Raw genomic sequence first — 17229 nt, 5'->3', positions numbered from 1 at the left:
GCATTCTGTTTCCAACAGTGGCTAATCCAGGTCACAAATACCTGGCAAGATCCCAAAAAGTACAAAACATTTTATGCTGCTTGTCCCAGAAATAGTGGATTTTCCCCAATTTAATAATGGTCTATGGACTTTTCCTTTAGGAAGCCGTCCAAACCTTTTTAAAACTCTGCTAAGCTAACCACCTTTACCACATTTTCTGGCAATGAATTCCAGAGTTGAATTATACGTTGAGTGAAGAAAAGGTTTCTCTGATTCGTTTTAAATTTACTACTTTGTAGCTTCATCGCATACCCCCTAGTCCTAGTAATTTTGGAAAGCGTAAACAGAAACTTCAGGTCTAGCCGTTCCATTCCACTCATTATTTTAAAGACCTCTATCATATCTCCCCTCAGCCGTCTTTTCTCCAAGCTGAAGAGCCCCAGCCGCTTTAGCGTTTCCTCATAGGGAAGTCGTCCCATCCCCTTTATCATTATTGTCGCCCTTCTCTGCACCTTTTCTAATTCCACTATATCTCTTTTGAGATGCGGCGACCAGAATTGAACACAATATTCGAAGTGCGGTTTCACCATGGAGCGATACAAGGGCATTATATCGTCCTCATTTTTGTTTTCCTTTCCTTTCGCTCTTGAAGATTCTCAAGCCTTGGAAGGTTCCGGCGCGACTGCGGCTGCCCAGCTTGAGAAGCATAGCCCGGGTGGTAGGGGACAACTGCGCAGAGGACGAGCTGCCGTATTTACGTACGTGGGGGAGCGGGCCCACCGGAAAAACCAGATCTTTGTTTGGGGCTTCTCGTACACTGGGGCGCTGGGTATCCCCAGCTCTGTGGTCCCCGAAGGAAAAGGAAAGAGGCCCAGGAGGCAGCAACTTACGCCATACAGACTGGACGTGGATGAGAAAATCTCATCTGCAGCATGTGGCTATGGATTTACATTGTTATTATCAAAAACATCTGATGTCACCAAAGTGTGGGGCATGGGTCTGAATAAGGATTCACAGATTGGGTTTCACAGGAGCAGAAGGGACAGAACCAGAGGATATGAATACATCCTGGAGCCATCCCCTGTTCCACTACTCAGGTTTTGCAGGTTTCTTGTGGACGAGCTCACTCTCATCTTGGTGGACAAAGAAGGAGTTTTCAGCATGGGAAATAATTCATATGGACAATGTGGAAGGAAAGTTGTTGAAGGTGAAGTCTACAGTGAAAGTCAACTCATTCACAGAATAGAAGAGTTTGATGATTCAGTTGTCCAGGTTGTCTGTGGACAAGATCACAGTCTCTTTAGGACAGAGAAAGGCGAGGTCTATGCGTGTGGATGGGGAGCTGATGGACAAACAGGTCTTGGTCATTACAATATTGCCAGTTTTCTTACTAAACTGAGTGGTGACATTGCAGTCGTGAATATCATTCAGGTAGCCACTTACGGAGATTGCTGTCTGGCAGTTTCTGATGAAGGAGACTTGTTTGGCTGGGGCAATTCTGAATATTTGCAGCTTGCTTCTGTTACAGAGTTTACTCAGGTTAACATTCCTAGACGATTACCGTTCACGGAGGTTGGGAAGGTAAAGCAGGCCGTATGTGGAGGCACAAACAGTGCTTTGTTAAATGAGGAAGGACATGTGTTTGTATGGGGATATGAAATTCTTGGCAAAGGCCCAAACCTGCTGGAAACAAAAACCCCAGAAATGGTCCCACCCAGTCTCTTTGGGAGCTCTGATCCTGACGTTAAGGTCGCCGAGCTCCGCAGTGGGCTCGGGCACTTTGCTGACTTGTGTTTTTAGTTCTTTCAGTTCTTCGTTAAACCATGAAAGAACTAAAAACACAAGTCAGAAGATTAGAACGAGCATGGAACAAGAAAAAAGACGAACCCATATTCAACCACTGGAAACAACTACAAAGAAAATACAAATACACCATTAGACAAACTAAAAGAACATATTATAAAACCAAAATCGGACCAAACTACAAGGACACACTACTACTACTACTACTACTACTATTTAGCATTTCTATAGCGCTACAAGGCATACGCAGCGCTGTACAAACATAGAAGAAAGACAGTCCCTGCTCAAAGAGCTTACAATCTAATAGACAAAAAATAAATAAAGTAAGCAAATCAAATCAATTAATGTGAACGGGAAGGAAGAGAGGAGGGGGTAGGTGGAGGCGAGTGGTTACAAGTGGTTACGAGTCAAAAGCAATGTCAAAGAGGTGGGTTTTCAGTCTAGATTTAAAGGTGGCCAAGGATGGGGCAAGACGTAGGGGCTCAGGAAGTTTATTCCAGGCGTAGGGTGCAGCGAGACAGAAGGCGCGAAGTCTGGAGTTGGCAGTAGTGGAGAAGGGAACAGATAAGAAGGATTTATCCATGGAGCGGAGTGCACGGGAAGGGGTGTAGGGAAGGACGAGTGTGGAGAGATACTGGGGAGCAGCAGAGTGAGTACATTTATAGGTTAGTAGAAGAAGTTTGAACAGGATGCGAAAACGGATAGGGAGCCAGTGAAGGGTCTTGACACACACAAACTCTTCCTACTTGTAAACAAACTACTAAACACTACATCGATTACTGCTAACAACACAGACACCCCATCCACTACCAATCTTGCGAACTACTTTAAAGAAAAAATTATAAAGCTATGATCCATGATACCTACCAACACAACTGATTATACAAACCTCCTTGAATGTTTAGACCCAATATCTGGGAAATACCCAGCAGACCGATCTTGGACCAACTTTGACACACTCTCGTTTGACGACGTCTCACAATCGCTTGGAAAATATGCCAGGTCCCAATGCAAATTAGATATCTGCCCCACTAGCCTGATTAGATCTGCCCCACAACAATTCAAAACAGACCTCACAAAACACCTAAATTACTTGCTACAAAATGGCCTCTTCCCCACGGATAAAGGAAGCATTCTACTTACTCCTCTACCTAAAGATGCTAAGAAAAACACAATGGACCTAACTAATTATCGTCCAGTAGCATCCATCCCACTCATAACCAAACTCACGGAGGGCATCGTGACGAAACAACTCACTGAATAAATAAATACTCAATTCTACATGAGTCTCAATCAGGATTTTGGTCGAACCACAGCACTGAAACTGTACTAGTGACTGTAATGAACTCATTTAAACGAACAATTGCAACTGGTAATAACATACTCCTCTTACAATTCGACATGTCCAGTGCTTTCGACATGGTCAATCATGGAATACTACTACATATACTAGAATATTTCGGAGTTGGAGGTAAAGTTCTTAGTTGGTTCAAAGGATTCCTGACCACTAGATCTTACCAAGTAACTACGAATGCGGATATATCAGCCCCATGGACACCTGAATGTGGAGTTCCACAAGGATCCCCCCTTTCACCAACCCTCTTCAACCTAATGATGATACCATTAGTCAAATTACTAGCCAATCAGAACCTCAACCCCTACATATATGCAGACGATGTCACAATCTACATCCCGTTTAAACATGATCTAAATGAAATCACCAACGAGATCAACCAAAGCTTCCAAATCATGCACTCCTGGGCGGATGCATTCCAGTTAAAACTTAACGCAGAAAAAACACAATGTCTTGTACTCACCTCACAACATAACACAAACAACTTCACCACCATAAACACACCAAACTTCTCCCTCCCTATCTCAAATAATCTGAAAATTCTTGGAGTCACCATTGACCGAAACCTCACACTCGACACCCATGTGAAGAATACAACGAAAAAGATGTTCCACTCCATGTGGAAACTCAAAACAGTAAAACCTTTCTTCCCGAGATCCATCTTCCGTAACTTGGTACAGTCAATGGTACTAAGTCACCTGGACTATTGCAATGCACTATACGCTGGCTGCAAAGAACAAACTATCAAGAAACTCCAAACAGCCCAGAATACCGCCGCCAGACTCATATTTGGAAAATCAAAATATGAAAGTGCAAAACCCTTAAGAGAAAAACTTCACTGACTCCCACTTAAGGAACATACCGCATTCAAGATCTGCACGATTGTACACAAAATCATCCATGGTGACGCCCCGACCTATATGCAAAACCTCGTGGACTTACCTCCCAGAAATGCCAAAAGATCTTCCCGCAAATTTCTTGATCTACACTTCCCCAGCTGTAAAGCTAATACATGCGACTACCTTCTCTTACACGAGCACGCACTTGTGGAATGCGCTACCAACTGACCTGAAAACAATCGACAACATATCTAACTTTCGTAAATCTCTGAAGACACATTTCTTCAACAAGGCCTACAAAGAGAACCCATAACTTAACTATGCCACCTTGCTAGTGACCTAGTGGTTAGAGTGGTGGACTTTGGTCCTGGGGAACTGGGTTTGATTCCCACTGCAGGCACAGGCAGTTCCTTGTGACTCTGGGCAAGTCACTTAACCCTCCATTGCCCCAGGTACAAATAAGTACCTGTATATAATATGTAAGCCGCATTGAGCCTGCTATGAGTGGGAAAGCACGGGGTACAAATGTAATAAAAATTTAAAAAATACCTATCTGCTCAGATCTTCCTTCCCATCCCTAATCTTCTTGTATCACCAATTGTATCTGTTATCCTGGAATGGCGATGCCATAACAGGTCTCTGTAAGCCACATTGAGCCTGCAAATAGGTGGGAAAATGTGGGATACAAATGCAATAAATAAATCTCTTCAAGATAGCCTACCCTAACGATTCATTCAACCTAACCAAAGCCTGACCACATGATTCTTATCGACGATTATTATACATTGACCATGTTTCCCATTATCCTTATTGCAATCCCATATCCATTCCTCTCCATCTTCCTACGCCTACCTCCTTACGCTCATTTACTTATGCACCCAATTCTCCTATGTTCAATTTACTTATCTGTTAACCACATTAATATTGTGTTTACTATAAATTGTATATTCTTTTTACGACTTTGTAATTCTTTATATTGTTACTATGTAAGCCGCATTGAGCCTGCCGTGTGTAGGAATGCGCGGGGTACAAATGTAATAAATAAATAAATAATACCTAACATTCTATTTGCTTTCTTAGCTGCCGCAGCACACTGAGCAGAAGGTTTCAAGGTATCATCAACGATGACACCTAGATCCCTTTCTTGGTCGGTGACTCCTAACATGGAACCTTACATTACGTAGCTATAATTCAGGTTCCTCTTTCCCACACGCATCATTTTGCACTTGCTCACATTAAACGTCATCTGCTATTTAGACACCCAGTCTCCCAGTCTCGTAAGGTCCTCTTGTAATTTTTCACAATCCTCCCATAATTTAACGACTTTGAATAACTTTGTGTCGTCAGCAAATTTAATTACCTCACTAGTTACTCCCATCTCTAGGTCATTTATAAATATGTTAAAAAGCAACGGTCCCAGCACAGACCCTTGGGGAACCCCACTAACTACCCTTTTCCATTGAGAATACTGACCATTTAACCCTACTCTCTGTTTTCTATCTTTTAACCAGTTCTTAATCCACAATAGGACACTACCTCCTATCCCATGACTCTCCAATTTCCTCTGGAGTCTTTCAAGAGGTACTTTGTCAAACGCCTTTTGAAAATCCAGATACACAATATCAACCGGCTCACCTTTATCCACATGTTTGTTCACCCCTTCAAAGAAATGTAGTAGATTGGTGAGGCAAGATTCCCCTTCACTCCAGGGGGAGTTTTGCATTTAAAAAAATAGAAAACTATGTATAATTATGCACACTTTATTTTTAATTTTTTTGTGCAGAATTCCCCTATTATAAGGGCTGCCATCTCCCCCAGGAATAAAATACCCCACCCCTTTTTTCCATGCACTTTCATGCAAACCTCCACCCTATTCCCATGGCACACACACACACTCCTCCTTTTTCCAACCCCCCCCCCCCCCCCTCATACTCCATCATGAAAGGCTACAGAGGAAATTGGAGGGTCATGGGATAGGAGGAAATGTCCTATTGTGGATTAAAAACTGGTTGAAGGATAGGAAACAGAGAGTGGGGTTAAATGGGCAGTATTCACAATGGAGAAGGGTAGTTAGTGGGGTTCCTCAGGGGTCTGTGCTAGGACCGCTGCTTTTTAATATATTTATAAATGATTTAGAGATGGGAGTAACTAGCGAGGTAATTAAATTTGCTGATGACACAAAGTTATTCAAAGTCGTTAACTCGCGACAGGATTGTGAAAAATTACAAGAGGACCTTACAAGACTGGGAGACTGGGCGGCTAGATGGCAGATGACGTTTAATGTGAGCAAGTGCAAGGTGATGCATGTGGGAAAAAAGAACCCGAATTATAGCTACGTCATGCAAGGTTCCACGTTAGGAGCTACGGACCAAGAAAGGGATCTGGGTGTCGTCGTCGATAATACACTGAAACCTTCTGCTCAGTGTGCTGCTGCGGCTCGGAAAGCGAATAGAATGTTGGGTATTATTAGGAAAGGAATGGAAAACAGGTGTGAGGATGTTATAATGCCGTTGTATCGCTCCATGGTGCAACCGCACCTTGAGTATTGTGTTCAATTCTGGTCGCCGCATCTCAAGAAAGATATAGTAGAATTGGAAAAGGTGCAGCGAAGGGTGACTAAAATGATAGCGGGTATGGGACGACTTCCCTATGAAGAAAGACTAAGGAGGCTAGGGCTTTTCAGCTTGGAGAAGAGACGACTGAGGGGAGACATGATAGAGGTATATAAAATAATGAGTGAAGTGGAACAGGTGGATGTGAAGCGTCTGTTCATGCTTTCCAAAAATACTAGGACTAGGGGGCATGCGATGAAACTACAGTGTAGTAAATTTAAAACAAATCGGAGAAAGTTTTTCTTCACCCAACGCGTAATTAAACTCTGGAATTCGTTGCCGGAGAACGTGGTGAAGGCAGTTAGCTTGGCAGAGTTTAAAAAGGGGTTAGACGGTTTCCTAAAGGACAAGTCCATAAACCGCTACTAAATGGACTTGGGAAAAATCCACAATTCGAGGAATAACATGCATAGAATGGTTGTACGTTTGGGAAGCTTGCCAGGTGCCCTTGACCTGGATTGGCCGCTGTCGTGGACAGGATGCTGGGCTTGATGGACCCTTGGTCTTTTCCCAGTGTGGCATTACTTATGTACTTATGTACTTTTTCCCTGTTCCACCCTACATACATACTCCATCCACTTCTCTTCCGGTCCCCCCCCCCCCCCCCCCCGCACATACACATACTATCCATATTTTTTCATCCCCCCCCCCCCCCCTCCCTGCACCCACTGTCCACATTTTTCCAAAGACCTCCTCCTGTGCTGTAGGAGCAGAAGGAGAAGCTGTACGGCCATAGGTCAGGCTGCTTTCTGCTCCTCTGCCATCCCAGTCCTGACTGTTCCATTGAGCCACGCAGGCCTTTGTACAGCCATGTAGTTTAAAAAACCACTGGGAACTGTAGGGGTATTTCCCTGTGATCTAGCCTATGCTGGTCTGGGCCTATAGAAACCTATGACATCTTGGTATAATAAGATGGCTGCTGCAACCTCTCTGTGTCAGCAAGATCCAGCTTCAACTTGTGGAAAATCACTGACAGGCTTGCTAAAGCCAAGGACAGTCTGTGTTCTAAACACCCCCTTCTATCACCCTGAGAACGGAGTAGGGAGGCAGACATGGCTCCAGAAGTTACCATTCTCCAAGGTCACAAAACAAAGAACTCTTCTTGCCATGTACTGAGCTGGACAAGATCACGATTGGTTCCTACCGTCACCTGACCGAGAGGGACGGGGAAAGCGGGAACAGAAGTAAGAAGTGAGTCGGAGACCCTTGGAAGAGGTGCAACTGGTAAGAGGACCTGAGAGATCCAGCAAGGCTCGGGGGGGAGCCAGAGACTTTGTATGATACCAACATTGTGATCTGCATCCTGGTGCAAATACCTGTGGCAGAGATATTGGCTCTGATAACCAAAGGAGTGACGGGAACCTACGTGGGCTAATAAAGACCTGCACCACCTAAGACACCGACAGCTAAAATAGCGTCTGGGGAGATTCTGCTCCGGTCTTATCTGAAGCCGTCATCACGACAGCGTGGTAAGATCACAGTGATATATTTCCTGGTCTGGGGTTAGGCAGTGGTTTTATCTAAGTACGACTGGTTTATGTCAGCTCTTGGTCAGAGAAAGCAGCTAATGTGTATTTTGCATAAGATGTGATAAGTTTCATAAGGATTATTAGGTTATCATTTGTACTGTTCTAATCATTACCGTACTTAGTCTCAGGATAATCAGAGTGTAGTTTAGACAATATATTTTGGTAGTGCTCATATCAGTAAGGGATATTTTTATTGCATAAGCTAGCGCAGAGTATTTCTATTTTCTTATCCATAATAAAGCTAATATATATATCTATCAGCTGTGTCTTTCTTTTTCACTCTACACACCAAAACACCTGGAGAGGTGCCAGAAGCAAGATTCCTGTATCTCACCCTAGACAGAGCTAGTGAGTCTGTTAGGCAGACTTATGCATCAGGGAATCTTGGTATAAGTAATCTGTGGGTACTTGTTGCCCTAGGTATTATTTATCTCACCCTACAAATGGGGGCTCGTCCGGGATCTCAAAGAGCTGAGGAAAGAATCCGTTTGTTTTTTTTTCTGTAGAAAGAAAGAAATCCTAGCTGTATAGTTCTGAACTTTAAATTTCTCTCTCTGTGTGTGCACTGGAAAGTGTCTGTGAAGCGTGCTAGACACTGGTAGTCGTAAATCTGCTGCTTCTGCCAGCTTTACGACCTAGCAGTGAGATAAGGTTTTTTTTTCAGTACTAGTTGTGTTACTTGCTAGCAGCTTTCAGTTCTTCAGTATGACGTCACCTAGCAATATGCTCTCCGCGCTAGAAGTCACTGTTTTTGAAGTTTTAATTAGTGCAAGACAGTCTAATAAGGCAGTACCGGAGTATTCTATAAACTCTCTGTTGAAATTGTTTAGGAAAAACTCGCCTGAAAGTCACAAGGCATATGATTTTGTATTGCATTCAGTGTTGAAGGTTAAAAATAGATTGACTGTGGCAGCACTAGTGGAGCTCGGCTGTACCCTACTAGCTAAGAACGAAAGTGCAGCTTGTAGTACCTTTGACCTCCAAACTGAACCAACAACTGTGTGATGAAGTTAATGCTCTGAAAACAGAACGATTGGATTTACAATTGAGGTTAGAGAGCATCACTTCTCAGGCAACGGCTGGAGGAGGGGAGGGTGCTTCAGGTCCACAGGGAAATGTTCCATGTTCCACTTGTGCAGTGTTGAAAGAAAAGTGTGCAGCCCTAGAGAAAGATAAAGAGCATTGGGAACTGACTGCCCAGTCCTTGGAGAAGGATATGAGGCAGAAAAACGATTCCCTTGCTTCTAAATCTTATCAATTGGAGGAGATGATGCAGACTTTAAGTTTGCGAAAGAAAGAAGCTGATCACTTTCACTCCCGGCAAGAGCAAGTGAGAGAAACATATGAGGATAGGATTACGGCCTTGAGTAGGGAGTTGAAACAGGAAAAAGGGAGTGTCAGCTCTGCCCGGCAGGCTTGGCACAGGGCAGAAGAAGGACGGGTGGAGTTATGGGAGAAGAATAATATGCTTTCACTACAGTTGTCACAGGCTCGGCAGGACAGAGAGATGTGTGTAAAGGCATTAACTCAGTATAGGACAGAACTAGATACGGTCCAGCAGGAGGTATATGACTCTATGGAAGAGGCTACTGCTACACCCATGGAATCACAGAATAGGGCTGACTCTAGGTCACCCAGTCCTATGCTAGAACAGTTCAAACTGTCTGAATGGTCCCCGAGAAATGAAGTAGAGCTGGAGCCTAACCCTTGTCAGTTGACAGCCCCACCCCGGTACAGTAGCCTAGTTCCTGAGACCTTAGACAGCATGCAGGAGCCTAGGCTCCGCCCAGTGAGGCCACAGAACACTGTGCAAATTGATGATGTTAACAGGACAGTTGCACCTAGGCCCCACCCAGGAAGGTCACAGCTTATTGTGACACCTGAGGAGGGCACCGGTACAATTGGGCCTATGCTCCGCCCAGGAAGGGCGCAGCTCACGGCACCTCTTGATGACATCAGCAGCACCACAGCACCACTGTTTAAGTCCCCTACTGGAGAGCAGCGGAACTCCACTCAGACACACAAAGTCATTCCTTTATCTAGGGACCAGTATTCACAAGTAATGAAAACACTTCGGGCGATGATTACACCTTTTAAAGAGTCTTCTGAGGTGACAATCTACGCACATCTGGATAGCGTGCATGACCTTTTCAATTTCTTACAGGTTCAGGCCGACTCAGATAAAAGAGCTTTACTGCAGTGGACGTTTGCGACTGAGTGCCAAACATATTTAAAGGCAATTTTGGCTGAGAGTAATGATCTCTCCACTGTGGAACAAGCGTTGAAAAAGCGGTATGGACTGTTTGCGGACCCCACCGAGGCCAAAAGGGCAGCATATAATATGCGCTGCGGGCCAAATGAGAGTCCACATGAATGGTCCTATCGCCTGAGGCGCACATTTTTCGATGGGGGGGCGGACCCAGAGGCCAAAGAGCTTGAGTTTGGGGAATTTAGGAATCTTTTTGTGAAAGGTCTGCCCAATCAAGTGAAAATGTCTCTAGCAGGAAAGAAAAGTGAACCTTTTTCCCTTCTGCTAAAGCGGGCGGAGGAGCTTTTTGATATGTGTCGCGAGCAGCCTGATGCGACGACCACCCAAGTAGTTCCTAAGAATCGCAGCAAAGTGGCTCCACCTAGTGTTTGTGCTGTTACATCCACGCTTTCTCTGGAAAACAAGATGTCAAGTCCTTCTATACCCGCCCGGGTTGGCAATACCCAATCTTACCAGCAAAAGGGCACCATGCCTCCGACTGCGCCGGAGGGCCAACAACAGGACCCGAAAAGGAAGCGTTTTAACAAGAGACAGTGGACAGCGGAAAAGATCCGGACCCAACAAGCACAGATTGAGCAACTGCTGGCGCAACTTCAACTAACAAATCCTGCAGCCGCACCCCACCCATCCTCGTCACCGAACAAAGGAGGCAACTTTCAGAAGCCCAAAGAGAAATCTTCCGGGCCGATTATAGGGCCTAGGCCGAGTGTCAAGTCCGTTGAATTACTGGAAGATCCGGTTTCTTGTGAGGAAGACCTGGCATGACTAGATTCGGACCCTCCTTCACCAACCATCATGTCCACAGTTCATGTGAATGCTTTGTCGTCCAACAGTGAGGAGTCCTCCGTGACCGATGCTGATGCCCAGCCCTCTAACCCGAAAGGGCCTCTCTTACAGGACTCGAATGAGGAAAACAGGTATTTTCTTGGTAAACTTATTCCTAAAGGGTACAGATATACCTTAGCTCTGTTGATTCAACAGAAATTTTCCTGTCAGGGTCTACTGGATACCGCCTCAGAGGTGACGTTGATCACCCATGGCATGTTTCAGAAACTTGAGGCTTTTCTGGGGGGAGGTGGAGAGGCGCTGCGTGTCACCCCGTGTGACTTGTCACTGGTGGCCTATGGCAATCAAAGCATCGGTACTGTGGGACGGGTTTGGCTTTCCTTGCAGTTCGGCGAGTTGTTTGTCAAACACCCTGCTATCATTACTACTGGTGCTGGTGAAGAATTCTTAATTGGGAACGATCTTCTGAAGAGATTGCAGACTGATCTGGATTATCGCCATGAAGTCATCTGGGCCCAAGTTGCAAGTCCCCTCCCGTATGGGAAAGTAAAACATATGAGCAGAGTCAGTGGTTCCAGCTCCGTGGGGCTTAGGGATTCCCCAATTCTAATGAATTTCCGGAAGTCAGAAGACCCTCACACCTGGGAGCTCCAGTTGTGTGGTGCACCAGGGGGGGATGAACAGCGTGGTGAAGTTATCCGCGTCCAAACGGACCGGATAGCTGACATTGTTCTCCAGGATGACAATTTGGAAATTGTTTTGACTGACTCGACTCATACCGGTGACTCCCCAGATGCTGCTGCCGAGATAGCCCACGAGGCCTCTGTTTCCACTTCGTCCAGACTCACCGCATCCTCGCAAGTTGATGGACATTCAACAGAAGGATGATGCTTACACCATTCCTGTCCAGATAGCTGACATCCAAACACTCCAGTCCACGTTGCTGTTGCCTAGTGACGTTTCCTTCATCAGTGACACTCTGTTTTATTGTCTTCGCAAGTCTGTGCAACTTCACTTCAGTAAGTGTTCGCCCACTTCTGTGCAGGTACCTGGACAAGGTGCCAAGACGCTCGTGGGACTGTGTAGCCTTCCTTTGACTGTGGGACAGAAGTCGTTCACCCACCACTTCTCTGTTGTGAGAGGCCTACCACAGCCCTTATATCTGGGCTCCGATTGCCTTGTGCGACTGGGAGTTTATGTGGATCTGGTGAACCTGGTCTTGTGGAGTAGACTTGATGGCAGCCCAGTGGAATCTGAAGTAACGCCTGTTAGCTTGAAGTCTGGACAGACCATACCCCAGGTCTGTGAAGTAGTCTGTGATACAAATGTGACCATTCCAGCTAGAGTGAGGGACTTTTCCATCAAGCTCCGTCTTGCCGAGGGACAGCGTCTGTTGGACAAAGTGGTGTTCTTCAACCCTCATGCTCATTTTCGTGACCTAGGGCTGTCCACCGGTGTTCTGCCATGGTTAGAGGTAATTGGTGAGACTTTTCACCTGTTAGTCACCAATCCACAGTTTGATGAAGTGGAAGTGTCTGCAGGAGACCCTTTTGGATTTCTAGTGGGAGACTCTTTTCCTGATGTCGAGGTAAGTTTGCCCATTGTTGGCAGGCTGCCTTCCTCTTGGAACACCTGCCAGGGGGGGGAGACACCTGAATGTCTGTTCACCTCTCCCAGAGGCCTCATCTCGCTGGAGTTTGTTTGGCCATATGATGCAACGGGTTCGCAAGTGCAGATGGAAGACGACTACTTGATTTTGTCCAGAAAGATGTCTTTACCCCAGAAGTCTAGAGTGGTGAATGCGGTTGAAACTTCATCTCTGCAGGAGGACATTGAAGAGCAGGTGGAAATTTCAACCAACCAGCCTTTCTCAGAGTTTGACGCGATGGTGAAAGACCAAGTGGAACAGGCTGATGCTTGTGCTACTGACACAGAGAAGATGCAGTTGACTGAGTTGCTGTACAAATACAAGGAACTTTTTGCTGTGGACTCATATGACTGTGGCCTTACAGACCTACACGTCACCAGAGTGCCTACGGAACCAAGTAGTAAGCCTGTTTTTGTGCGCCAGTATAAGATCCCATTAGCTTCCTATGAGTCCGTGCAAGAGATTCTCAATACCTTGGAGGCCAGGGGCATCATTAGGCAATGCAACAGCACATACAACTCCCCTCTGTGGCCCATCTTGAAAAAGAACAACAGCTGGAGAATTGCCCTGGACTACCGTCAGCTGAATAAGCGAGTACCGCTGTCCAGGTGGCCAATGGCTCCACTGGATCAGAGTCTTGCTACCATCAAAGGGGCTAAGTATTTCACCAGCCTAGACTTAGCATCAGGGTTTTGGACCGTACCGGTACATCCACATGACCAATATAAACTGGCCTTCACGTTTGGGAAGAAACAGTATACGTGGAACAGAACTCCCTTTGGTTTTCTCAACTCCCCGGCTGAATTCAACATCTTCCTACACAAAGCACTTCCAGATGCTGAAGCTCGAGGGACTGTGGTCTATGTGGATGATATTCTGATCAAAAGCCCTACTTTTCAAGATCACTTGGCAGAGATTGAGCATGTCTTCACACAGTTGACAGATGCTGGAGCTAAATTGACACTAGCCAAAGGACAATGGTGCAAGAAATCTCTGAATTACCTAGGGTATGAAATTTCTGCTGATGGTCTGCGACCTCAGAAGAAGCGAGTTCAGGCCTTACAACAGCTGAAACATCCCACCAATCTCACAGAACTTCGTTCCTTTCTGGGAATATGCAATTATTCCAGACAGTTCATAGACGAGTATGCGGAGATCACCCGACCCTTGGTCAAGCTATTGAAGAAAGATACACCCTGGACGTGGGGTCCAGAGCAGGAATCTGCTATGCAGGAGCTGAAGGATCAGCTTAGCCACTTTCCATGCCTCGCGTACCCTGAGGGGGGTCACGAATTCTACGTTGACCTGGGATACTCCAATCATTCCATGAGTGCTGTCCTGTATCAGAAATATGACTCTGATAAGCGGGTTGTGGCCTATGCTAGCAAAGGCCTATCGGATGTGGAAAAAAAGTATTCTGACTGTGAGAAATCCTTGTGGACCACGGTATGGGCTCTGCAACATTTCCGGAGTTACATCCAAGGGGAGAAGCTAATCGTAGAAACTTGTCATCAAATCATTAGTTTCCTGGGTAGCGACCGAATCAAATCCGGTCGAGTGTCCAACAGTAGGATAGTCTCCTGGACATTGGCTCTTCAAGGATGGCCTTTAGAGGTAAGGTATGCCCAGAAACATCGTAATGTAGTAGCCCAAGGTATGGCTGAGCTGCATGACTGTGCAGGACATGATGCCCTTGCAGGTATTTCTGAAACAGAGGTTCCCGAGCAGGAGAAAGAACCTCATCGGCACCATCTGTATGATGAGAAGATCTGTGAAACCTTGCCTAAGGTCTATGTGGATGGATGCGCCTACCGCCACGACACAGACCATGAGTTGGTCGCAGGTGTGGGAGTGGTATGGAACCCAAACCTTCCTGAAGAGACTTTGAAGCACAGCTTGGGTTCACAAACAAACCAGTATGCTGAGATAGTGGCAGCCGTGGTGGCGGTACAGTCTGCAGTTCAGAAAGGAATTAGGGAATTGGTCATATGCACTGACTCAGATTATGTGAGGCAGAATTTTGTCTCTCATCTACCCAACTGGAAGCAGAACAACATGCTAAACTAGAAAGGAAAACCGGTACATCATGGAAATTTGATTCTGGCCCTGGATCAACTGGTACAGGACCATGACATGACCATCTATTGGAAGAAGGTAAAGGGTCATGCAAAGGTTGACAGTCCTGACAAGATAGGGAACGATCTGGCAGATCTACTCGCGAAGGAAGGTGCGCTCACAGGAGAACTATGGCGGTTCTCAGAACCTGATACCTTGGCAGTTCATGCTGTCACCCGACGGCAAACAAAACAGCTCTGTGAGACTCCAGTGTTACAGTGGAGCAGTGAAGTCCCATCCTTTGATCTTGTCACGGCTCAGAAATCAGATCCGGTGGTTGGAAGATTTTATGAGTACATCCAGAATCCGCAAGAACATCCATTGACAGAAGAGGAGTGTCAAGCTGAGGAACTGAGGGTACTCTACACCTCCAGAGAGAAGTTCCAGATCCGCCAGGACCTGCTTATTCGGACGAGTAAGCATGGCATTGAGCAATGGGTTGTGCCTCAGACGTATCGTGGCATCATGTTGCAACATGCTCATGATGAACCATGTGCAGGACATAGAGGAGAAGGCATCACCTATGAGACCTTGAAGCAAGTGGCTTATTGGCCCCATATGCGTCAGGATGTGAAGCTGTATACTCGAGGTTGTCTGACCTGTTGTCGTTTCCAGCCATCTTCACCATCCCATCGGGCACCCCTCAGGAAGAAGGGTATTGCTATGCCCTGGTCAGATATCCAGATTGATTGGGTTGGACCTGTGGTTCGATCCACCCGAGGCAACAAGTACATGCTTACTGTCACCTGCATGTTCACCAAGTGGGTGGAGTGCCTACCTGCACCCAATTGCACCGCCGAGACTACGGCTACCTTACTACTGAATCATGTGTTCAGCCGGTGGGGTTTGCCCATGCGAGTGGACTCAGACCAAGGATCTCAGTTTACCGCAGAGGTGATCCAACACATGTGGAAGATGCTAGGCGTGAAGAGTAAACTGCACATTGCCTACCGACCTCAGTCCTCAGGACAAGTGGAAAGAGCTAATCGGACCATCATCACCATTCTGAAGAAGTACGTGTCATCCTCAGGTAAGGATTGGGACATGAAGTTACCATTGGTCCTCATGGCCATACGTGCCACACCCCATCGGTCTACAGGAGTGTCACCTTTTGAGATGATGACAGGTAGGGAAATGATGTTACCAATTCATTTGCTTTACAGGACTAATGATGTGAACTTGTCCAGTGCTACTTCCTCTCATGAGTATGCCACCCATTTGCGTCAACATTTGCAAAGTGCCTTTGCCTTTGCCCAGAAGAACTTGGAAAGTAGCGCTAGAGGTAGAAAAGCCTACTATGATCAAGGGACTACCTCCAAAGAATACCAAATTGGCGACAAGGTATTCTATTTCAATTTTGCCAGAAACAAGGTTAAAGAAAAGAAGTTTCTACCCAGTTGGCATGGTCCTTTCCCTATAGTGGAAAAAGTTTCACCTGTGGCTTACCAAATTCGCCTCAGGAAAAATTCTCAAGGTGAAGATAACCTTAAGTGGGTCCACATCAATCAGTTGAGACCATGTCATCCCAGTCATTTGGTTCCAGATACATGCATTGTTGAAATGACCCAAACTAACCATGAAGCAGAATAGCTTCGTCTTCTTTTGTTTTTCAGCTACAAAGAAAAAAAACAAAACCTTGAAGATCCGGTGCAGTTGCCTAACAGATTGATCCTGTTTCCGTTCCTGATGTCGTTCTTCAAGATGTTCCTGACGCCCTGCTTCCTAATCCATTGGTGGTTTTCAACATCCCTTCCCCTTGTTCCTCATGATTTCCATTGTTTAGTCATGACTGTTGGAGTTTTTCTTTGCCCAAGAATCATTCTTCTTGTTGGGGGGGGAATTTGTTTGGTTTTATTTTTATTTCAACCGATCCAGTGTTCCTGACAGTGAAGTTTTGGATGTGTGTTTGTTTGTTTTTGGGACATTTCATTGACTTTCTTTTTGAACTGTGTCCAATGCTTATGTGAAGACTTTCTTCATCATCACCATTACGTGGACCATTTTCTTCCTGTTTGATGTCTTCTTGATGTGAGAAGTTGTCCATTCACACCTCATTATTCATCACGGTCCACCCTATTGACTATGGTTTGGACATTATGTCGTTTTACAGTCTAAAGACTCTCATACCATTGACTTTGTTGGACTTCGTGGAGGTCAACCATGAGTAACTCTCCACGATGCAACAGTTTTAGTCTACTATCATATTAAGGACTGATTTGCTTATGCTTTGCCATGCATTTTATAATAGTATGATAATTGATTTTTGATTATGTTTTCATGTGTTAGGACATAACA

The 17229-nt window shown here is 45.6% G+C and overlaps 1 protein-coding gene and 1 pseudogene across 2 annotated transcripts in view; both read left to right on the top strand.

The window, feature by feature from the left end:
- Positions 1-17229, top strand: part of LOC115463370 (gastrula zinc finger protein XlCGF26.1-like) — a 952960-nt gene that overhangs the window by 711363 nt on the left and 224368 nt on the right. The gene's annotated exons all lie outside the window — the stretch shown is intronic.
- On the top strand, positions 623-1779 carry LOC115459999 (annotated as a pseudogene).

Source organism: Microcaecilia unicolor, chromosome 1, assembly GCF_901765095.1.
Source record: "Microcaecilia unicolor chromosome 1, aMicUni1.1, whole genome shotgun sequence".
In the NCBI taxonomy this organism is placed as follows: domain Eukaryota; kingdom Metazoa; phylum Chordata; class Amphibia; order Gymnophiona; family Siphonopidae; genus Microcaecilia; species Microcaecilia unicolor.
Note: the sequence above shows the minus strand (reverse complement) of the source record. Positions and strands in the feature narration are given on the sequence as shown.